The following is a 24,715-nucleotide window of genomic DNA, read 5'->3' as shown; positions in this document are numbered from 1 at the left end:
GGTATGGCAGATGGTAGGGAGGTGCTGTCTGCTTAGCTCTGGGGAAGAGATGCCTGCGCCAGGCTGGTGTTCTTCGTTTGATGGACTGAACTGATTTCTGTCCCTGGTTCTGGCCCTAGCAGGTTTGGAGGTTGTTATCAGCAAGGGTATGGCTGGCCACCCCCAGCTTCTCCTGAGTTGCATCATCAGGTCAACATCTGGCTTCCCCTGGCCAGCTGTGCAGTTCTGATTTTATTTGATTGCGGTAAGGGGCTTAAGCTGGTCGGGGAGAGCCTGACATTTTATTACTCTCACTTCGTGATCTGCTAAGCAGTTCCAGGGAGCAGAATGTCACAGCCACATACATTAAGTTCCTCTCCCTGGGATCTTAGGGACCAAGATGCCCTTGCCTCAGCCTTCTTCCCATGGCTGCATGTGGGAAAGACGCAAACACATTTCAATACAATTCCTTCTGCTATTGAGAGAAGTCTGTGCTCAGGGAAGAAGCTCAGGATTTGTCCGGTTCTGGTCATGCTCTCTGGGCTCTCAGTAGCATTCCCCAGCCTTCTGTGCACCAACTCTGTTCTTTCCGTGTCCGCACAGAGCAGGGCCAGCCGTAGAAGGGTTCAATGAGAGGGCTAGCAAATTTAAGGAGGTTCTCCCTCTCAGAGTTGTGCAAGTGCCAGGCTTTGACAGGTAGGGACCTCAGAAAGCAAGTACCTTGCTCTCCTCCCCCTGGTCCTGGCATCTTATAGCATCTTGGATCCTCCAGCCTGGTCTACTCAGGCCACAATATCATGTACATCATCAAGTTTATTCACCCGATGAGAATGTGCCCGTCTCTCTCACGTTCTGCCTTATTTTCAGAAAGTTTCCGTTGGTGGCAGATAACATCAAGAGCCAAACACTGATTATAACCAACAGGCACTCTGAGCATACTGTATCTTACTTTGTAGAAAAGATCATTTACACATCGAAAACTGAGGCTTAAGTATGTAACTTGATCAGTCCAGCTTGTGGCCCTCCATTGGGGACTTGCTAAACAATGTTCGTGCTTTTTTAAAATTATGTTTACAGTGTTCTGCTTGCTGGCCAGAAGAGGGCACCAGATCTCATTACAGATGGCTGTGAGCTACCATGTGGTTGCTGGGAATTGAACTCAGGACCTCTGGAAGAGCAGTCAGTGCTCTTAACTTCTGAGTCATCTCTCCAGCCCCCTGTTCGTGCTTTTCTTTATTCTCATCTCCTCCCTCTTTATGTGTGTGTGTCAAGGCTTGGGTAAGGGAAGCCCTCATTCTTTGATCAACTCTATAACCTTGCTTCCCTTCAGAATAGGAAAAATTGGGTCTTGTGCAGACAGGAGTCAGAGCATAATCTCATAGGGTAGTGGACATGGCTTTCACAAAACAGAATGCCTAGTGCATGGAAGGGGCCCCAGAGACTTGTTAAAAGAATAGTAGATAGTTGAGATCCTGGATAAAGTTTAATTTACCTGTGTAATCATATTTCATTAGGGGTTTAATCAGTCTGAAGTCCCTCAAATCCCCAGGCTCATGGCTGTAATTCCAGCATTTGGGAGGCTGAGGCAGGAAGATTGCTTTGGGGCTTCAAGTCTGTTTGAGGGCCATCTGGGTGATAGAGTGAGACTCTGTCTCAAACCAACCAACCAAGCAACCCCCACCTAAATTCTGACCCTGCTGCTTTTAATCAGACCCTTGGGAAGATTCTTCTTGTGTGTCTGTGTTCATGTGTGCATGTGTGTACATGTAGAATCTAGAGGTCAATGTTGGGCCTCTCCTTCAGTTGCTTTCCACTCTGTTTTTGAGAAGGGTCTCTCACGGAACTTGGAGCTCATTGCTTTGCCTAGACTGGCTGGATTCTCCTATCTCTGCCTCCCTATCATTGATTGGGGTTACCAGGGTGTGTAACCCAGCACCTGGGTTTTTCTTATGGGTGCTGGGGGTGCAATTCAGATTCTTATGCTTGTGTGGCAAGAACTTTTTTGTCTAAGTCATCTCTCCAGCCCAAATTCTTAATGTTCTCTGGGAGAATCCAGGGCTATGAAGGAGAAGCCATTCCTTTTCATTTCTGGAAAATTCATGAACATTCCATGGAATGACGTGGCAGCTTGCCACAGTCAAACCCACGTGTGTGCGGAGGCCCCATATGCCTAATACCTTATGTCACTAATTATAATTCTGCATCCACTGCTTTTCTTGGCTCTGACTTTCCCATGTATCTCATTAGAGGGGAGGTAGGGTGCGGTATGGGGTGGGGTAGGGTGGGTGTTAAGTGGTCCTGGATGAGACAGGGACATGGGGATACAAGCAACTCTTTAGAGGCTTTTGTGTTGGGGGGCATGTCTGGGGGTGTTGCTGTAGCCAAGTCCAAGCTCTCTGCACACTTGGTGTCATCAGCATGCACACCACGAACCAGCCTCAGCCGAGAGAGCGGAGGGCTCTTATTACCTTCAGTGCGGCTTTCTGTTTAATCAGATAAATCTCACTGGAGAGATGTGTGTGTGTGTGTGTGTGTGTGTGTGTGTGTGTGTGTGTGCAGAGAATGGAGCCTGGGCTGCTGAACAGAAAGTTTAGGGAAAAGAAATTGAACAGATGAGGAGAGATTGGTCATTTGAGGTCACAGGTGGAGGAATATAAACATAGAGGACAAACAGGAGGGAAATGGAGACGTATGTTGGAGACCTTGTGATGGTGGTGGTTCACTGCGCACTTTGCATATATTAGCATATCCGGTCTCCATCATGACCCCACAAAGATGACATCATCACCCCGTTTTACTGGTGCAGAGGCTGATGCATTCCCTTTCAGACATTAGCCAAGATTGTGCCTCTAGTGATGAGCAAACCTAGGAGCCCAGCCATCGTATCGGCCCACACTGTGACATCCCTGTTTCTCATGAAGCTGCTCTTCGTGTTTCTATGGCTCTTTGGGACTGTAGGTGAGAGCCTGGGGCACTTGGGGTTGAAAAGCATGGTTTGAGAACAACATGGACATCATTCTTGACTCACGACTGCCTTGGATCCCCTAGCACCCCCACAGCAGCAACACCAGGCAAACAGGTTGTTCATGGCCCAGATAGTAGGGCTGTGAGGCCACTGAGGGGTCCCTGGATCGGATGTGGGACATTTGTTTGAAGATTTGCTCATTCTCAAAAGGTAATAAAGGGATGGATGAAGTCTTTAGTGCTTTTGAAATAATCTCTACCAAAACTTGTCTCAAGAAAACCAGCAGTGGGCAGGTGGGGTGCTGGGGTTGGAACACAGTAGCACTTGGCATGTGGAGACAAGAGGATTGTGAGTTCAAGGCCAGCAGGAGCTACAGAGTGAGAGTCTTTCTCACAACACCAAGGGCTGGGCATGGGGTTCAGTAGTAGAGTGTCTGTCTGGCACATGCAAAATGGTAAAAAAAAAAAAATCAAACAAAACAAAAAAAACAGGTTCCCCCTTGCCGTTCATTTTACTCTTTTCCACCCAGTTCACTCACTGTTGAAGCTCTGTGCTCTGTCTGCCTTTACAAACTCAGCTCTTGATTGACAAAAGGTTCCAGTGTTTTTTCTTTTTAAAACCAATGCTTTGAAAACAAATGTTAATTTCTCAGATTAGTCAAGGGTTTTCTTTATTAGGCACTCCAAGTTAATAACCATCACATTTGAGATAGTGTTAAGTTCATTAGTTCATTTATTTACTTACTAAGTAATTATAGAATACTTATTACATGTCTAAATAGTCCGTGTTGGAGCAGAGTTTAAAAACAACAATATCCACCATTCCTTATTGAGTGGCTATAAAGAGCCAGACATAAAATTAATTATATTCGGACTGGAGAGATGACTCAGGGAGTAGAAATACTTGCTGTGCTGGCATGAGAACCTGAGTTCGAATCCCCAGAACCCACATGAAGCTAAACATGACGGTACTCGTCTATAACGTGAGTGTTCTTGTCACAGGATGGGAGGTAGAGACAGGAGACTCCCTGGAAACCTGTGGGCCAGTTGGTCTGGTGCATGCAGTAGCAAGTCAGAAAGAGATTGTCTCAAGGTAGAAGGTAAGAACCAACACTTGAGGCCTTCCTCTGACCTTCACACACGCACTGTGGCAAGTTTGTGCCTGCACTCACACACTAGAACAAGCCCATGAACATATACATCACACACACACACACACACACACACACACACACACACACACACACACAGAGTTAATAGCATCATATATGCTATCCAATCTCTCATACAGCTAAAATGAGGAAGCTGGGGGTTCTAGAGTTTTAATGTCCCACCCAGGTCCTCTCTCTTACCTATATCAGTGACCAACTTGCGACAGTCAGTGCCTCACAGGAACTAGTAAGTGAAAATCAATCTACAACAAATAAGAGCTTGAATATCTGTTGCAACCCCTCCTAGGTTCCAGGAACATTGTAGAGGTAGGAGCAGGAAGAAGGGAAGAGCTGGAGGAAGGACTGAGCTGTGCAGAGTGCTGACTTAGGGACCTGCCATGGCTCCCAAACTCACAGCAGTCGCGATTGCTTGTATAAATTCTGCACTAGGTAACTCGTGATTATCTGTGTTAGTTGCTTTTCTGGGCACTGTGATAAAATACCCTGACAATGAGTAACTCAAGTGAGAACATATATTTTGGTTTCCATTTTCCCGAAGGATAAAGTCCATGGAGGTGGAGAAGACATGGCACCAGGTGAGTCAAGAGCTGGAGCTGGCTGGTCATACTCTCCTCCACTCTCAGGAAGTGGAGAGAAAACAGGGAGTGGAGTCAGGCTATAAATCCCCAAAGCCCACCCAAAGCTGCACTGGTGTGAGAACTGAGTTCGAATCCCCAGAGCCCATGGAAAGCCAGTCATGGTTGTGCTATCTGTAATGATCTCTCTCTCTCTCTCTCTCTCTCTCTCTCTCTCTCTCTCTCTCACACACACACACACACACACACAAAGAGACTTGTCTTTTAACATAATACACTATACAAATAAAAGCTAGTTTTGGAGCAGAACATTCTTTCTCCTACTGCTCCTCTCTCTCTTCCTCCAGAACTATGAAAAACAAATGTGTATTGTTTGAACACACAGCTCGGGGTATTTGGTTGTAGCAGTACAGTGACTAACACACCGTAGTAGACCATGATCTCCCCTGCCCCTCTCTCTGCGTGGGTGTGGCATATAGACTTGCTGTTAACTGGGGTGGGGTGAGTTTTACAGAACAAGTATTCTTTCTACAGTTCGTATTGTCAATATCAGAGTGCTCCTGTGTTATTAGTGTTAAACAGCTTTCATTGATTCAGAGTTGGCTGATCGGGGCTCTGTGATGGTGAAGCATGGAGGAGTGCCTAGAAATTTCTGGAAGCTTTTCTGTGCTCTACACTGGAGCCTACTACGGCAACTCATAGTCCTATGTAGACGTACCATGCACCCTTGGGTAATTATTCTGCTGTACCCTTAGTGATTTCTCTGTAGTTAATAGCCTTGCATTAACATTTTGATGAAAAGGATTAAGATCTGATAGTAAGAGGGCAGTCATCGCACACACACAGATGGATGCTGTCCAGTGGCAGAAGTGTCCAGCTACTAGCTGGCTGCTGGCCTTCAGACCAGGGCTGTGCAGTACTCTAAAATACATCATTTTTCTCCAGTGATGGAGGCAATATATGCATGTTGGAAAAGTACAAGGATGCAAGAAAGATGAAACCTACCAGCATCTTGTCACTTGGACCCTACCAGGAATCCTTTAGGTGACATACCGATAAATTTCTTCTAGTTTTTCTTTCCCCTGTATAGATAGTTTGTGTTTTTTTTTTTCTTTTTTCTTCTCTCTCTCTCTCCCTCCCTCCCTCCCTCCCTCCCTCCCTCCCCCCCCTCTCTCTGTGAGACAGACAGTATTTTTCTGTGTAACAATCCTGGCTGTTCTGGAACTCACTTTGCAGACCAGGGAACTCACAGCAGAGACCCATCTGCCTCTGCTTTAGGTAATTTTGTTTCGGGGTTTTTCTTGGAGGATTCTGAATGAGCGTCCCCTTCTGAATGTGCATTTTTTCCCCTCATTATTAAATTTTTAGAAACATGGTTTTAAATGACAGCGCTTGCTGCCATGTGCTGGTCTTTGTCTTTAGCCAGCGGTCCTTCTGTGGATGGGTATGGACAGTGGTTTCCAGGGCCACACCATTTTGTAAAGCTCCTCCATTTTGGAAAAGCCATGTAGCTACGCTAATTATTTAGTTTTCAAACTCGAGTGAGTTGTTTCTCTAGACTCTTGCCTCCCTTCACCTGTGGACTCCCAGTAGTGGTAAGGCAGGAAAGATGCCTGCCAATCATCTGACATTCTTTAACTGACTGTTCGTTGACTAACTTCAGCAATGGCTGTCATGGGCTACTAAAGGGAGAGTTGAACCCCCTCTTCCTCCCCTTTCCTCTAAAATGTACGTACAGGAAGGTACCTTCCCTCTGTCATGTGGACCTGAACTCACCTCAGAACCCCCCCCCCCCATGCTGCTATTGTCTGTCCATCCATAGTATTAATGGCTTTTGATAAATCTGTTGCCCAAATAGCCATCTTCCTCAGTATCCCCCTTGAACTGCAAAGCAAACCTTTTTGGCAGTATTTTCAACTTTGTCATAAGTCACACTGAAAGCCCCCTTGTGGCAAATCTCTGCTCCTGTCGTGGAAGTCAAAGCTGCCGAGCCCAAGCCTGGGATTGCTTCTGAGGTAGACAGCTGTGACCGCGAGAAGGAGCCTCCCACCCGATCACCACAGAAAATTAGAAATGGCAACTTCATAATGCAGCTTGTGAGCAGTTGACAAGAAGGGACACGACCCCCTGCCTTCCCTTCTCAGGCACCAGCTCCCACTGCCCAGGTAGCCACAGTTACTGATGCATGCTGGGGGGAGCTGGGCACCTCCGTGGCAGATGGCTCGGATGTCCACATGTGGCACATGGTGTCGCTTTCCCTACTGAATCGCTCTGCTTTGTGTTTGCCACCATTTTCATCCTGACAGTCTTCATGCCCTTAAATGCTAAGGATACAGGAAGGCCATAGGCTGAAGCCAACACAGAGCCTGCCTCTTATCACCTGGTGACCTTGAACAAGTCCCTTGAGTCTCAGAGGACTGTTTATTATAAGTAAAAGAAAGGTGCTAACAGGGAACCCTCCAAGATTGCTAGGGTTAAGTGAGAAAAGACATGGTAGGTGACGGAGACCTTGTTTTGTCTGATAACCGCCACCACAAGTTCAGGTTCCTGCAGAGGGTATAGGTGGCCTTCATTGCCATTTGATTTCAGTCCAGATTAAAACTCTTCATTCTGTGAACCCCAGAAGAATCTAAAGCCTGTAAGAGGCAGGGAGGGCAGGCACTGCTGGATGTGGGCTGCACTTCAAATCCTGGCTAATTTATTGTGTTCGGTTGTAGGACCTGCATTTTAAGCTGGATATTAGCATCTGGAACAGGTCCAGAAAGGAACAACTGGGCTGGTAAACAAACTTGAAATTGACCTATAAGGAATAATTAAGGACTCTGGGTGTTTGGCGGAGAGAAGGTTTAGGCAAAAGGGACCAGTGTGCTGGGCTGTTGTGGGGAGGCAGGGACCTGACTTAGTGAAACAATGGTCTGGAAGCCTTTTTCTGTTTTTCCAGGCACTGAGCTAAGCCGTTTGCAAATATTAGCTATTTCTCTTCTGCAAGATGCTGGGCCAGGTAGGTATTTTGCATTCCTGTTGTGGGAAGGAGGTGGCTGAGCTTCAGCAGGCGGAAGTGATGTGTAGGAAGTTACACGGCCTATAGGTGGCAGGGTGGGAGCGGGACCAGATGGTGCATGCATGCATGTTCTCAGGTGTGGATTTACTTATATGTATGTGTTTTCACACATGGGTGTGGGTTCATTTGTGTATGAGAACATGTGGGGGCCAGAGGTCAGTCTCAATCACCGTTCCTCAGGCACTATCTACTTAGTTATTTTGAGGAAGAGTCTCATTGGCTTGGAGTTCAAACACTAGGTGAGTCTAGCTGGCCAGTAAGCCTTAGGGATCTGTGTTCCCAGCATCTTCAGGGTTGTTGCTGGGGTTACAAGTGTGTGCTGTCACACCAGGTTTTTATATAGGCTGTCTGCATCACCCCCTAGGTCCCTGTGTTTATCCAATAGGCACATCCCCGACTGTGCCATCTCCCCAACCCCAAGTGTTCTGCTTCTGTAGTTTTGTAGGTTTGTTCCAAGCAACCAGGCAAAGTGAGCGGGGCTTTCAGAGTGTGGCTGCTTCGTGCGCACGAGGGTGGGCTATTCTGACCATCAGAGCTTTCTTGTAATGGAAGAGGCTGCCTGAGGAAGAAGAGTTTCTGGCCAGAGTTCAAGTAGAAGCTGGAATTTTACTTGGCCCTGTGATCTACAGGGCGTGGCTGAGATGGTGGTGCTGGGACCAGGATTCTATTTTTCACTTGTGTATTTTTTCTAATAAATTGATTAAAAATTGCTTTTTGAGGGACGGGACAGATGACTCAGTGTTTAAGAGTGCTTACTGCTCTTCCAGAGAACCCAACTTCAACTCCTAGCACCCATATGGTGTTTTACGACTGCCTGTAATTCCAGTTCCAGGGAATCACCCGCCTCTGACCTCCTCAGCCACCAGAACTCGTGGGGTCATACCATCTACTCCTAAATATACATCATTAAGAATGAAGTAAATCTTTCAAAAATATAAACTAAAGAATAGTTTTCCAGATAGAGTCTCAGGTGCCCATCCTGGTTTCAGACATACCATGTAACTGAGGATGACCCTGAGCTCCTGACTCTCTTGTCTCTAACTTTCCAGTACTGGGATTATAGGTACTGGGTCTATGTGGTGCTGGGGATCCAACCCAGGGACCTGTGCATGCTGGGAAAGCACATACCAACTGAGTTACAGCGTTAGTCCTCTTATTTTTTTAAAATTATTTGATGTGTGTGAGTGTTTTGCTTGCATGCATGTCTGTGCACCGTGTGCATGTCTGGTGCCCCAGGAGGCCTGAAGAGGCCCCTGGGTCCCTGGGAACTGAAGTTACAGATGGATGAGAGCTGCTATATGGGTGAAGGGAACTTAACCTGGTTCCGAGTCTCACAGTGCCAGATAAAGAGGGAACCTGAATTTCGTTGCAGCAGAACCTGGGTGGGGCAAGGTCGGTCTCCTCCTTCCTCTCCCGCTAGACAAGTCTGTGATTTGGGGGTAAGCCCCTTGTCTTTCCTCCTCGGGGTCTCTCCCTTCTTTCACCCTATCTCATTACATAGTTTTCTGTATATGAAAAACACCAGATTCTAAAGGAAAATGACTTTTCCAATGAACACTTCGAATTCAAATTAGGTAAGATGGCCTAAAAGAGTCCCATGTTGGTTAAGATCCTGGCTTTAGGCTCTTGATCCAAAAAATGGGGGTGATCATGGTACCTACTTCATGGGGTTGCTATTAAATCAAAAAGTTGTATACCAGAGCGCGTATCTTCTTAGGGTACTAGGAATTGAAGCCAGGGCTTTGTACATGTTGAGTAGGTGCTCTCCCACTGAGATATGCCCATCCCTCCTCCCATGGAACATAGAGAAATGTCCTGACATATGGAAGGCTGTAAACTCGTGCTATGTGCTAATGCTGGTAATTATAAGAATTCTTACTTAGAGGAATTCTTGTCCATAAGGCAAAGTTGTCCTTCTAAAGTGAAACTCATGATGATGAAAACAGAATTATCCCATACCTTTGCTATTTATCTGCATGTCGCCAGCAGAAACCCCATCCGATGCTGGGGACTGTTGTCATGGGAATGAGACACAGAGTTCTAGGCTCTAGTCTGGTCTGGACATTAAACCATTGTGACTCTGAAGAAGGGTCTTTCCCTGTGGCCTCATTTCTCCCTTGGAATGGGAGGCACCAGGCTGTAGAATTCTTTTCATCTCTAGCTTAGTTCTCATCCCACCCCCCATCTTCCCTCTCTTAGAAGATTTTCTAAAATAGTCCCCCCAATAGGGTAGACCCAAGTTACCCTGTTGAGAATATGTCTTGGTCTTCACTTTCTTCTAAAATACCCTGTAAGTCTAGTGTTGGGGAGATGGCTGAGTTGGTAATGTGCTTGTCATGGAGTCATGAGGACCGGAGTTAGACTCCAGAACCTATGTCAAAAGAATCTGGCTGTTCAGGCACGTGCTTGTCAGCATAGCCCTGGGAAGTGGAGACAGGGGGATCCCTGGAGCTCACTGACCAGCCAGCCTAACTTGATTGGTGACTCCAAGGCTGATGAGAGAGTCTGTCTCAGACTCGGAGGAATTACAACTAAACTAAAGTCCTCTGACCTCCACATGCATGCACAGACATGTGCACATATAGCTCCCTCAACTCACGTGTACACATGTACACCAACACATAAACAAATGAAAAGCCCAAGTCTACAGCATGACTTTGGCCTTCCATCTTCCAATGACCTTATACTTCAAGCATCACAATTTCAATGAGGAAAGCATCTTCTAGTTGCTCAGAAGATCCCTGCAAACATCCCAAAGGGTCTCAGCCTTTAGGCTCATATATTCCAGGGTGAATTGCAGTTGGCTCAACCACGACCATTTTGGACCTGTCTCTCCCCTCTGTGGCTCAGTGTGTCTTTACCCTTGAAAGGTGGGCTGCCTTGATCACATGTCTCCAAGCTTGTAATCTCCGGCACTCTCTTCCTTCAAAAACATTTTATTTTCACATTTAAAACTACTTTGTATTATTGTGAAACACCCAAGCATCGCTGAACTATTTAATGCCATAAATAAGAGTCCCCCACAGTCTCATTCTCAAGAGATGGAGACTATAAACAATTTTGGGTCCATATCTCTGCACTCCCTGCTTCACATGAGAACACTTATCCACATTTAAAAAAAATGAAAATGGTTTTCTACCGAATACACTTCTTTGATGTTTGAGTTTTGCTAACCCATTCAATTAAAAAGATGTTTTTATTATGTTTCATTTATTTGTTTATGTGTGTGTGGAGGCATGTATGGAGGTCAGGGGTTAATCTGTGAAATCAGGTCTCTCCTTCCACCATGTGCGTCTGAGGATCAAACTCCTGTGGTCAGGCTTGGTGGCAAGTATCTCTACTCACAGAACCATCTCATTGGCCCCATCTTGGATAGTTTTGGCTTTCCTCCATGGAATGGGATTACTTTGTGCCTTTTTCTGGTCATGTGACACCGGTCTCCTGTCTGACTTTTAGCCTCCTCGTCTGTAGGAAAATACAGTTTCCTTCCATCTGCCCATCTCCCTGTATTATAGGTGCAATGAGAAGAGGGGTGTGGGTGAAAGAGTAGGCACTTGGGGGCAAATGTTTGTGGATTGAGCTCTGGCCTGTTCTTTGTTTTCTTGGTTTGGTAATGCTGCCAGATTCTGAAGTTATTGTATGTCTGTTATATACCTGTTCTTGCATGCGCATGTGTGTGTGTGTGTGCATATGTGTGTGTGCTTGCACACGTTGTGTAAGTATGCTAACCATAGCAGGATGTCTAGCATTTTCCTCAATCATTTCTCCACATTATTTTTGATACAGGGTCTTTCACTAAACCTGGAGGTTACTAAATTGGCCTGGTTGTTTGGCCAGTGAACTCTGGGGGTCCCTTTGTCTGTCTCCCCTGGGCTGCACACTGTACTCAGGTTTTTATGTACATTCAGGGGATCAAAATCAGGTCCTCACGTTTGTGCAGCAAGCACTTTACTGAGCGAGCCGCAGACTCTGAAGTTCTCACTTTCTCATCTTTTCATTTAGTTTGTCCTTTAAGCCCCTCTAGAAAGAAAGTGTTCGAAGGCCAGGATGCTCCTGCTTGTTCGTGTGTCTTTCTCTCTCTCCTTGTGACTTAGAACTATGGCTGGCCTCTGGTGGGAACTGGTTTTTTTTTTTTTTTATGCAGAGTGAAGAACTGACCCACTTTCAGCTGAGTAGAAGGCCACTGGGAAGGGATAGGCAGAATGTGAGCTGGCTGAGCCTGGGTGACGGGGCCTAGAACTGTCTGCCCTCGTCCTTGGGCTCAGTTCCACTCTTTGCCTTTTATCTGCTCCACTCTCTCGGCACCCATTGGTCCCTGTGATTTAGTCATTTCCCGTGGCCCACTTTTATCATCCTGAGCCTCACGAAACTGTCTTCATCATTATACTGTCTCCTCGTCTCCAGACAGCCAGTCGGATCCTTCCATGCTCCACCCACCCTTGGCACCCAGCCCTCTAAAAGTGGCCATGATGGCTTTCTTGCTTTGCATGATGTCAGTTACCAGAGGCAGTATCCACACTCTGCTAGCCACCTGTCATTCAACATGAATGGTGACCTGTCAGGGAGGCTTACTATTTCCATGTCACAGAAGAGGACAATTTCAGAATCCTTCAAACAATCTTGCTCTAAGATGTACATCTAATTCATGGCATTGCTAGGACTCCAGACAACCAATCTTCAATTCCAGGCTCTCCTGCTAGCCAGCTTAAATGAAGCCTTATGCACTGCAGGTGGAAAGGCCATCTTTACGTAGTCTCATCTCGTCTCAGACATGGGAAACACGAGACTCAGTCACAACCCTCTGTGAAGCAGAGGGCTGGGGAGATAAAGGGCTCCGTAGGCAGAGTGCTTGCCTCTCAAGCACAAAGACCCGAGTTTCATCCTCAGAACTCACTTAAGAAAAAGCCCGGCATAGTGGCCTGTGCTTGTAATCCCGGCACTGAGAAGGTGGAGACAGAGGATCCCTGGGACTCATTGGCCGACAAGTCTGGTCTACTTGGTGAGTTCCTAGCCCAAGAGAGACCCTGCTTCAAAAAGAGGATGGACAGTACCTGTGCAACCTCAGAGGTTGTACCCTGGCTTCTGCATGTACACACACACACACACACACACACACACACACACACACACTTTCGCTACTGGCGAAAGACCTGGCTAGCTCTGAACTCCAGGTCATCGCACCTGAGAGAGAGTCTGGGACATCCCATCTTTTACTTATTTTGTTACTATCTTTCAGGAGGTGCAACTTTTTACGTGTTGAAGCCAACAAACCCTTTAAGCCCTTCTTTGCAGACCTGATAGGGGCCTTTTCATTTAGAATTCTTTTTTCTAGGAGCTGTTTTGGGTTGTACAGAGGAAGCCACCTTCCACGAAGCCCATGCCTTCTTCACAAACGAAACCATTTCTGATGAGATCACATGCCTTCACGGTAGTGTGGCTGTAGAGAAAACCACCTTAAAAAGTCTGTCCTATTCCACAGAAAGAACTTTACTGCAGGCCCAGGGGTATGATGGGAAACAACCTCATCTTATCTGCCATGGCTCAAAGATCTGGGGAGGCCCAGAGCTCAGACATGCTCTGTCAGGCTGCGAGGCTTCCCGCAGCTGTGAACGGCTTCCCGCGGCTGTGTCAGAGCCAGGACAGAGGCACCACTCTTAAGTCATGCTCTACCCCGTGACTCATTTACTGGAGCAGAAAGGGGTCATGGTGAGACACAGCAGTGCTTCAGGGTCGGCTGGGCACAATCCTCCAGGTCCTGGGCTTCTGCATAGCCAGTAACAGGAGGCTGTGAGGAGACATACAGGGACAGACACTGTGTGCAGCGTACCTGAAGCCACAAGGATAGAACAGCTCATGAAGGGCAAAAAGGGCTAGTTGAAACCTAGGGGACCACCAAGGGAGACACCTTGGCTTTTGAGGGGTTTATGGTCCAGTGAGGAAGGTGGAGGGCTCTGTCTGCAGGCAAGGCACTATGCCCAAACTGAGGGCCGACGGTAATGTTGATATTTTCAAAGACTTTAAAAAAATGATTTATTTTTATTTTTTGACTTTCATTATTTTTCTTTAACGGTATTTGTCACTGTGTGTTGGGGTGCATCAGATTTCCCTGGAACAGAGTTACAGGTGGTTATGAAACACTTGATGTGGATGCTGGGACTTGAACTCAGGTCCTTTGGAAGAGTGATGTGTGCTTTTCCAACAGGCTAAGACATCTCTCCAGCCTATTTTTCAGGGACGTTTGAAAGGAGAATTCAGGCTCAGTTGGTGGTAGGGACAGTAGTTACCCAGGGGATACCCATGAAAGAGGTAAAGCTAAAGATGGGTCTTGAGGTATAGGTAGGATCTCAGCTGTGGAGAGGGAATTACTGTCTGTTAACGGCTTGTGTTACTATTCCTATCTTTTTTTTTTTTTTGATTTTTTGAGACAGGGTTTCTCCGTAGCTTTTGGTTCCTGTCCTGGAACTAGCTCTTGTAGACCAGGCTGGCCTCGAACTCACAGAGATCCGCCTGCCTCTGCCTCCCGAGTGCTGGGATTAAAGGCGTGCGCCACCACCGCCCGGCTATTCCTATCTTTTAAAATTGTTTTTGAGATAGTGTCTCAAGTAGTTCAGACTGGTCTGGAACTAATCATTATCCCAGGATGACTCTGAATTCCTGATCTTCCTGCCTCTACTTCTTGAGTGCTGGGATGACAAGCTAGGGCTCTAAGGTCAGGCTTGTGTAGTACTGGGACCAAACCCAGAGCTCTGTGATGGCAGGCAGACACTTGACCAACTGAGTGACACCCCCTGGCCATTTAAAGACAGGACTATTGAGGTCGAGAATGGCTGAGAAGTTGCCAAGATCCTTCAACAAGGAAAGCAGGATCCAAAAAGCTACACTCCAGTGCAGAGCTGACTGTTCTGAGTGCCTCTGAGGGGGTGCACAGTTTCCAGCGTTATGGAGGGAGCTGGGGGCCACTGAGAGTCTGGAATGGGGACTCATGGACTTCATCTTGGGATTTGGTTTGTGTGATGTAAAGTAGATAGAAATAGAAGTGGGGGCTTCATGGGGCAAGCTGGGAGGTTAAGTGTTGAAGACATGGCATGCTCAAGAGAAAGCCAGCATGGCTCCTGGAACCATGGTGCTCCATCACAAATGGTACCCAAATCACATCATCATAACAGGGGAAGGGTTTCTAAGGCAGACCACTTGCATCCCTGTCTAAGATTGCCTGGTTCAGATTGGGTGGTCCCAGGAAGACTCTTTAAGCTCATCCACACAATGGGGTGAAAACCGGTTTTGCTCAACATCATAGCTCTGAGGAGCCCATAGACTTACTCATATTCATCACTGAGAATAAAGCCAGGTACAAATGCAATAATGTTTTGGTGACTGTTGTGATATAAAAATCATCCGAAAGGGTGGATGTCAAACTGCTAAATGGCTCATCCAAGGGAATAAGATTTCTGTGAGTTTTGACCCTCAACATCTCTTATTATGTTGCTTAACTCAAGATAAAGGAAAGGAAAGGAATCTAGCAGTATGTCTGTCTCAAAAGTTGATTGCCAGAGACTTCATGTGTATCAATTTATTTTCTTCTGGCAGTGACCCGCTAGAGGCACATGGGGGTCTGTCTCTGTGTCACTTGGAGAAATGCTAGGAACAAGTGGCAGAGCCAGGGTGACTCAGGAGGGTTACCTGTAGACTTGGTCACCCAGCCTTCTGGTCTAGAGGGTTCTAAGGAGACATTCCCCTCTGTTTTCTGGGAGTACTATGGGAGGCATGAGGTGAGGTGGCCAGTGCCTGAGGCAGAACTTCCTCCCCAAACTCTCATACAGAAGGTAAGGGCACACTAAGGATACTAGGTCCTCCACGCTGGGGTTAGATTGTGTGGCTGCACAATCGGTTGGTCTGAATACAGGGGAAAATAGCTTTTAATATTTTGTTCCTGGACCAGAGAGTGTGCTGCCCTGCTTGGTCTCTCAATCAGGAATGTGCTCCCATCATGTAGAGAGCTCAGATGATTTGGGGACAAACAAGAAAGGGTGCAGTGGGGAGAGCAGCCACACTCGCAGAAAGAACTTTTCATGTGGGGCTGGAGGGTAGCCAGCTTCCCCCTTGTGGAAGGGGTAAAGGTTGGAAACTCATGTGTGTGTACAGGTCATGGAACTGTTACTAGCTACATTAGCCTCAAAGAATCGGCTCTTGATTCTTAAGAGAGACAAACTTGCCTCCTCCATCTTCCTCATCTGCTTCAGTGTCTCCTGGTGAGTGTGGGAGGATCAAAGGTAGTGTAATAATCCTAAGGGCTTTCCTTCCTGCCACTCCTCCCCTCCCCTCCCCTCCCCTCCCCTCCTCTCCCCTCTCTTCTCCTCTCCTGTCCTCTCCTCTCCTCTCTTCTACTCTCCTCTCCTCTCCTCCCCTCTCCTCTCTTTTCCTTTCCTCTTCTCTCCTTTCCTCTTCTCTCCTCCTCTTTCCTTTCCCTCTATACCCCAGACTGTCCTGGAACTTACTATGTAGTCCAGGTTGGACTTCATATTTCATGGTCATGCTCCTGCCTCAGCTTTCCAAATGCTGGGGTTACAGACACTCCCCTTTGTGGTCCCTGGTAGAGAGGAGAGGCTGCTAGCTTGCTAACCACAACAGCTCCCCAGGGATGTGACTCTGAGAGATTAAAATGTCAGGGTGTTGATTTCTAAGCCAGGAGATCTGGCTTCTCTCTAGCACTAGAATGTCTAGAAAAGAAATGTGTGCATATATCCTATGATTAAAATGATTGAGAGGGACAGTGAGATGGCCTGACAACTTGAGTTTGACCCATGAGACCCACATGGTGAATGGAGAGAACAGATTCTTGCAAGTTGCCTCATGACCTCTATATCCTGTACTGTGGCATATGCATGTTTGCACACACATGTGTGTACACAAAATAAAAATTGTAATTGTTTTAAAAACAATTAAGAGAAAGGGGAAGAATGCCTAATAAATAAATAATAGCTAAAGAGTAAATGATATGGCTCTGTTAACTCCAAGGCTGGTTGGGAAATTCTTAGTTTTCTTATCCCAAGGTTGCACCTACCCCAGCCCCATTGTGTAGACCAGGTTGGTTTTGAACTCGTATCCCGTCTCTTTCAGCCTCCCCAGTGCTAGGATTATAGACATACATCACAGCACCTGGCTTTCACAGAATGGGAGGACTACCAGCTTGATGCCATCCCGGAGATGTGAATCAGTGTGGTGAATTAGCAGCCAGTGTTTGAATCTTGGCTCAACCTCGCCTTTACCCTGTGATTATCATCCAGGTTTCTTGCATCACTCAAAGGCCCACGATGTTTCTCCTCTAAGCCTCAGTTCTCTGATCTCTGGAATGGAGTTAGGTACCATTGTCCTAAGTCTTTTTAAGGTGACTGAATGACCGGGCAGCTTACTCTGCAAACTGAGGTGCTACTGCAGGAGCCGGCAGCTTGCCGCAGTCCTTTGGAGGTGGGGAGGGTTGCAGAAAGGAACACATTGCAATAAACACACACGTTCAAAAGCCAGGAGAACAGAACAGTAGCTCTCATGGGTATGAGGTAGTGACAGATTCCCTGGAAAGGAGGACAAATTAAAAGGGTGCAGAAAGAAGGATATGGTCCTGAGGTCAGACCAATGATGGGGTTATGCAGAGCCTTCTGAACCTCTGGGAGTCCCAAGCAAGGCTCTAGGGTTGAGAGTATCAGGTGCTCAGGAAGATGGGTGAGTGAGATTTTATCTATCCTCTGGGGTTCCTTCTGACATCAGGTCCACTCCTCCCTCAGTCCCAGATGCTCATTGCTGTGTCTGACGGCCTTTGGGGCCAGGATAGCATTCCCATCCCTTGATACCTCTCTCTGTCTGCATCCTCTCACAGTGCAGGTCTGGTGTGTGAGTGGGAGCTGATGGTGCACCAGGGTTCAGGGACTGCATTGCCATCTCAGGTGGGGCTGGCTGCCCAGGAGAAGAAGGGAGAACACAATGGTATCATCAGGCACACAGGCTTTGCAGACAACATGGTGAAGAAGTCTAGGGAAAAGTGCGTGACTGACGATTTGGAGAGCCCTGTCCCTACTTGTTTGTATTTTCCTCCCCCCCCCCCCCCTGCAAAGTGGAAGAGCTTCTTCACACATGGCCACAGTCAGGATGCTCTAGGGCCTTGCTACTCCCACTTCCTATCCACGTAAGCCTCTGTGTCGTGAGAGGTCTTCCAGGAAGACTGACTCCTATGCCCCAGATCTCAGAAACTGCATCTTCACAAGACCCTTGGCACTTGCTATGTGCCGAAAATTTGAAAAACTTCAGCTTAAAAAGTCTTTTTTGAGCACTTCAGTCTTTGGTCCCATCCCAGGAGAGCCTGATTCTGTAGCCTGATTGGGTACCTGCATTTTACTTTTACAATGTTGCTACTTTGTGGCACTAGGGACCCTATTCAGCATTTCATCCTAGGGAGATACTCTACCACCGAGCCACTTTCCACTCCCAACTATTTAATTTTTTAAAGATACCTTTAATTATGTTTGATTGACATGTGCAAATCTGTGCATCTGTGTACATCTGTGTGCACTGGTGAGGTTATCTCCACCGTCAGTCCCCACATCTCTCCATCACTTCCAGCACTGACTTCACATGTTATTATTTGGTAATCATACCCTTTCTGTAAACTCGCACCTCTCAAGTTCTTGGGAACTGTCTCTTTAGCAAGCCCTTCTCAACTAGGCTTGACAGATCAGATTCTAAGTCTGCTCAGAACTCATGCTGCTTCAGATTCCTTGGCTCCGAGGGACAGTGTGATCCCCTGGAGTGAACACGTATCAGATATGAGGATGCAGCTCCTGAGCATGGGACTGGACTTGGGTGTCCTGTGGGCACCCCTCACACATGAGGCAAGAGAGAGGACTGCTGCCTACTTCATGGCCGAGATTCCCAATTGTCAGCAGCATCCCGTTAAGATGGTAAACTCATTTAGTAATAGATTCTACAAAGCAGGCGGACTCAAAGGCTGAGAGTGGTAATCTAATTGTGCCGAATTAGCTTCAGACAATATCAACTTCAGGAAGCCACAAAGGGATCTTTAAACACCATTTCAAAAGCTTTGGTGCCCTCCTAAGAGATCACATTCCAAAGCCAGGCTCTGTGTGGCTAACCCCCCCCCCCCCCCACCAGCATCCAGCCACTGTTCCCTGCTAACTGCTTTCTCAATGAAGTTGCAGGCACCCCGTTGTATCTTTGGTTGTGTGCTAGGCTTTACAGGGAGTGGGGTTGCAGGAGGCAGTTGGAGTTCAGGGCAGGGAGATCCTAAGTGACAGGAACAGCAACTGTGACTGTGGCTTTATTTGCCGTCTGGCAAATTTTCTGCTAGGTCCTTCTGGTGCATTCTGAAGCCCTTTTCCTTTCTTAAATGCAGGTTTTTAATATTATTAAGGTGGCTTCCTTTTAATAATCATTTGCTACATTGTGTGTGTAGGTTCATTGCCTAATTTAGTTATTATCCTATCTATTTTGAAAAATGAGAAAAATACCACGGAGTATGTGCTCTTGGCCTGATTTACCGCCCACAAATTTTAGGAGGCAATTTGGGAGTTAGAACAAGAAGTGTGTGTGAGGGGTGTAAGCATTGTCAAGGTTGTCTCTGGTCTGCATTTCATTTATTCTTTTGCAGAGAATCACCCGCAATCTCATCATCTATAGAAGTGGGAATTTCTATATCACCCTGGCAAGTAGATTTTTATTCCCTGCTTTTCCCCCTCCTCTGAATGTCATGACCACTATAGCAGCTCCTGCACCATTCAATAAAGATTCCAGAAAGTTCTTCGTTCCCTTGAGCCAGAATTTCTGTGTGCATTAAAAATAAATCTATTCTTCTTTTGCAGTCGCATAGGCTAAATCAAATCTAATGTTTCTCAATGTGGAGGCTGCGGGTACATCAGAGGTACTAGTAATCTTAAGGAGGACTTGGAATCTCCTTAAAATGTTTCAAAGACTGTAGCCAATTGGGTTTTTGCCTCTGCCCAAACCATACGGACTGACAAGGAAGCACCACAGGTCCTTAGCAGTGTTTCATCTTAAGTAGACTCAGCGAGGGGTATTGCTTGTACTGCGGTAGTTGGGGAGTGCCTGACAGTTGTATATTCTTTTGACTAATGGCAATGGGTGGATAAGGCAAGGATGGGTTCAGTAAACAGCTAAAAAAAATAGACTTTATATGTATATGCATGGGGGTGGGGTAAGTGTTTAACAGTTGTTACAGAAAGTAGAGAACCTTTGCCTTTCTCCCCAGTCTTTCAGATGAAGGCAGTGGTGGGGCATCATGCCATCTCAGCACGCCAAACATTTCCTGGGATGGGAAGGTAGATGTTTATAGTCTTTGTCAGTCATCACGTCCTTCTTAGGGGACCTGTTCAAAAAGGGAACGAGCTGGCTGAGGGCCTCAATCTTTTCTGACTTCTGGGTCTGGGAGCAGCTGGGAACAGCTGTTATTATTATTATTTTGGTAATAGCTGAGATACACTGCAATCACTTTAACCCAATCTGTACTGTTACGGGGAAAGCCTGGGGAAAAGGTCATTGCCAACAGGAACAGCTAAAAATAATTTTTGCGAGTGTGATTGGCGGAGCACTTTCATTTTAAAGGTGGGCAAAGTGAGACCCAGAAGGGTCACAGAGTCTTCTCAAGGTCATGTTACTATAGCTCAATTCCAGATCTCAGGTCTGCTGCGGGTGAGGCCACACTAAAAAACCCGCAGAAGCGCCTCGAGCTGGGCAGACAGGAGACAGTACCATCCATCTTAAAAATTATTTTGGCTTCTGGCAGCTGATGAAGGAAATAAAGTTAATGACATCCACATTAGTGTGATGCTGTCATAGGCCCTGTACGGGCTGCCTGGAGGTGAGCCCTGTAGACCCTCTGCTGCAAGGGAAAAGGCTTCTTTCTGTAGGAATGGCGTGTGTCCCTGTGGAGTGCCCGGTTCTGAATGGGACACACAGTCACACAATTAGTCAATACCTGGTGAAGGGATGACGGCAGGGGAGCCACTGGGACTGGTTTATCCAGAGCCTTTGTGCAGATGGGGTCCTGTCTTTGCAAGTGGGTTGCTTAGAGCCTGAAGGGAACTTCTAATGGTTGGGTTTAGCCATCCGAGTTGATACTAGAGTAGCCACAAGGAGCCTTCCTATGGCTGTGCCGCAGAAGGAAGGCAGAGTTGGCTCTGGAAGTCAGAGCCCATGGACCAGAGCAGTCAGAGCCTATGGACCAGAGCAGTTCTGCTCTCTCCATTGCCCCACATAGCTGCGGCCTTCATCAGACCATCTCAAAGATAAATTTCTCATGAGTTCCTGGTAGGTCATTCCCAGCGTCTCAAATAATGCAGATGTTCTGTGGGGATTTATAATTCTGTTTTATTGGCTTTAGGTCCCTGTCCAAACTGCCAAAATGACATTTCTTTCCCATCTTTCCAAAGTCGCCAGAGGACATTTTGGTTAGCCCTGAGGCAGAGTTGCCTCATGGGCTTAGTTCTTTAGAAGAAAGCTCTTGAGTCATTTCAGAAACTTCTAGATGTGTTTTGCAGTGCCCTCAGATATAGTGGGCAGGACTCAGGCAGAACATAGCTGTTACCAGGGAGAAAGACCAAGGTGGTTGTCTGCCCTTCTTGGTAAGCTTGGGAACCTTTCCAAGAGGACCTATCTCAGGAAAACTCATTTATCTGTCCATAGTGATAGAGAGATGAAACAATATTATTTACCATGACCATTCTTGCCTTATAATTGATAGTAACATCTGAATTTCAAAGTTTGATCAGCTTTCTTAGCAAGTGATTGACACACAGAGGCTAAAACCTCAGCATAAGGCATCATCGACTGGGATGGGAAATGAAAGAGGTATTTAAGGAAAAGGTGGTGCTTTGTGGGAAAATCACTTAGTTTATGTCCCTCTGTATTTATCCCCCGCAGAAGCACAAGCTAGGTTTCTTTCTGTTTCAGTGGGACATGCTGTGTATTCTACCAGGGGTTGTTCCCCCAGGCACACTCGACCTTTTTATTATTATGATTAGTGCATCAGAGCAGCTGATTACAAATCTGGTTATTTTTATTGTCATTTTTAAACTGGAGCAATCCTGCATCTTCTCACTGTGCCCTGGGTTAGTTTGCAGTGTCTGGGGACCTTTTTGTTTGTTGTGATCAGGGAGAAAAGATGCTACTGGCACCAGACAGGCTGCTACAATGCACAGGGCAGACGTCATGACAAAGAATTACAAAGATCAAAATGCCAATAGTGCAGAGGCCAAAAAGCAGCCTCATAGATCATGTCTGTCTGAGTTATTGAGAAGGCAAGAAACTGTTGGGGTCATACTAGTCCCATCCTTGCTACAAGCCTCTGAAAGGACTCTGGGGGATCAAAGCCATGTTCCCTTTGATTTAAAGGTGGGTTGAAAGGAATGAGTTTCTGGTATTAAATAAATAAAGAAAAACTGCATATCAGTTTTAGCCCAAGTGGAAATGGGTCCCAACCTCCAAGTGACACAAAATTTATATTATTGGATTACGGGGTGTCATGTATTAAATTTAAGACTGTCAGACTGTTTAACACAAGAGCAGGAACTTCAGCCAAATTGCTTCCATGTTTTTGTGGGGACATGGCTGATGAGCACTGCAGCGCGGCTGGTCTCCAAGGACCCCAGTCTGCCTTTCAAATGCTTCCATTCACTCCCCGCATTGGTAGCGTGTGAGGCTCCAGCATCGCTCACATCAGTTGTGTTTGTTTGTTTTGCTGTCAGTGTTGCTGTTTCGCTGGTTACACACAGATGCGGTGCAGTAGCACCTTGGATAGTGCCCTGGTGGCTCCCCAAGATTTTCAATAATTTCAAACAGGTGAGCAGCTGGCTTTACTTAATCTAAGAAGGGCTTGGACCCTGGGAATATACACCAGCTCATTCCAGCCCTCAGCCTGTCCCTTGGAAAGAAAGGCTAGTTATTCTCCTGTAACCTGCAAGGAAGCTGCTGGCCTCTGTTTACCCTAGATTCTAAGTCTGTTATAAGTCTTACCTAAAATTTACCCAAAGATGAAAGTATTATAGATGCAAATACCATTTGAGCAAGGACATATCTTGGTTAACCCACTTGTGATCCCTTTTTGCATCATCTATCTGGGGAATTGCCAAGGGTGTGAACATTGACTCCTGAAATGAAGCAGCCGTCCTCCTGCTTTGATAGTGCCGCAGCACCAGCGTGATCCGGATCTCTCTAGTCATGCCCCTTGCTTCCTCAGAAGCACAGTGAGTTCTTGATCAAGTCCATTGCTGCTCATGTGTGCTTTCATCCGTAGAGGGGAAGGGAGACACAGTGAGACTCTCTGATGGGCCACCACCAGTTCACTTGAGGAATTAACACAGCAGAGTATCACCTTCATCTAAGCGATTACAATGCAGATTGTTTAGACCGATTCTCCTTTTCCTTTTTTTACGAAAGCTCATGTCTGGGAGAGGGAAATCAAGGACTGCATCAGGAAAAGAGGAGTGGGGGAGGGTAGAGTGATAAGACACTTCTTGCCACTTCTCATGAATTGGTAAATCTCACAAGGTCCTAGAATGTTGGACTTGAGAAAATACTTGGCTATTTACTTTCTCAGCTATGACTGGGACAGTAGCATGCTAAAGAATTATTTTAAGATGGCATTAAAAGCTTTAGCAGTGGAGTAACCCTGGGAAAGGAGCCGACGTCTTGTCTTCATCATCTCGACAGAAAAAAAAAACACAAAGAGAGGCTCAAATTCAGAAGCTGTCACTTTGGAGTGGAGGCCTCATCCATATCACCAACCAATGGATTAGTCAAACCAACAGCTCTTTGCCGTGTAATCAAATCATACTTATGTGCTGTTTTAGGATCAGAGAGGATCTTATTGGTGGTCGTATATGTTTTTAAAACAACCAGAGTGGGCTTTCTTTTCTTTTCTATTTTAAAATGCCTGTTAACTGACTTCAGTGGTAAAACACAAGAAGCAGACACGCAAGAACGAGGAAGATTAACGATCTCTGCAGAGCCGGGAAGAATAGTTTTCAATTCATACAGATGGAATTTATCATCACCACCTCTGAAGATGGCATGATTTGCCCACTTACAAAAGGCCAATCTGTTTCAATACTTCCTAAAGACGTGATTTTTCACTTTTCACTAGGGCTAACACAAGAACGCTAAGCCTGTAAACAGAGAATTAGGAGTCAATGGAAGGGTATGGAGAGCCCAGTCATGGCAGCAGGGATAGGCCTTCATTCATAAATAAGAACTGTCCTTTGGAGAAGGGGAGGGTCGGCCGTAACAGTGTTTGGAAAGAAGTGTGGACCAGGGAGGATGGAGTCAAAGTTTTAAAAGGAAAATATTTCTCAGTGTCTATTCGCAAATAGGCCCTATCTGCACTTAAGTTTGGGCTTTGCAAGCTGAAGTCATAACTGCGTTATCCCCCCCCTAACTCCAAACCACAAGAACCCTGACCCCCCCTCCCCCAAGAAAAACAACCAAAAGGGAGACAGAATGCTCTGTTTTGTGCCCAGCGAGTCCAACTGCAACCTTCCGCGTCACCACTAGTTGTCACTTCGCTCCCAGACGGGAGACCCGGGATTTCCAGCACTGCGGTTTGAGAGAATGCGGTCCCAATTAAACTAAAAAACTCGTAAAGCTTTCCTCTAAGTCCTCAGCCGAGTAAAGGGTAACGAGAAGAGGGGCCAGAGGGCGAGTATCGGGGGAAGTGTAACAGTCAGATAGACAGACAAACCGCAAGAAACAGGCAAACCGCTGCTGGAGCAGCCACTGTCTGGGACCTACACGCACCAGCCAGACACCCTGCGGGTGGAGGGGGGGAGGGGAATGGAAAGGCCTTCAGCACACAGTACCCCCTCCCCAACTGATGAGGCCACGGTAGAGTCAGCCTCTTTACACCACCTGAACCCCATTTGCATCATAAGGATAGTCGTGGTCGG

The 24,715-nt window shown here is 46.6% G+C and overlaps 1 protein-coding gene across 2 annotated transcripts in view; it reads right to left on the bottom strand.

Annotated features, from left to right (window-relative positions):
* The window catches only part of Glra1 (glycine receptor alpha 1), an 85,650-nt gene that overhangs the window by 60,025 nt on the left and 910 nt on the right, over positions 1 to 24,715 (bottom strand). The gene's annotated exons all lie outside the window — the stretch shown is intronic.

This window comes from Microtus oregoni, unplaced genomic scaffold (genome assembly GCF_018167655.1).
Source record: "Microtus oregoni isolate MIOR12 unplaced genomic scaffold, Mior012 000015F_ref0000493, whole genome shotgun sequence".
Classification (NCBI taxonomy): domain Eukaryota; kingdom Metazoa; phylum Chordata; class Mammalia; order Rodentia; family Cricetidae; genus Microtus; species Microtus oregoni.
This window is presented reverse-complemented; position numbering and strand designations above follow the sequence as displayed.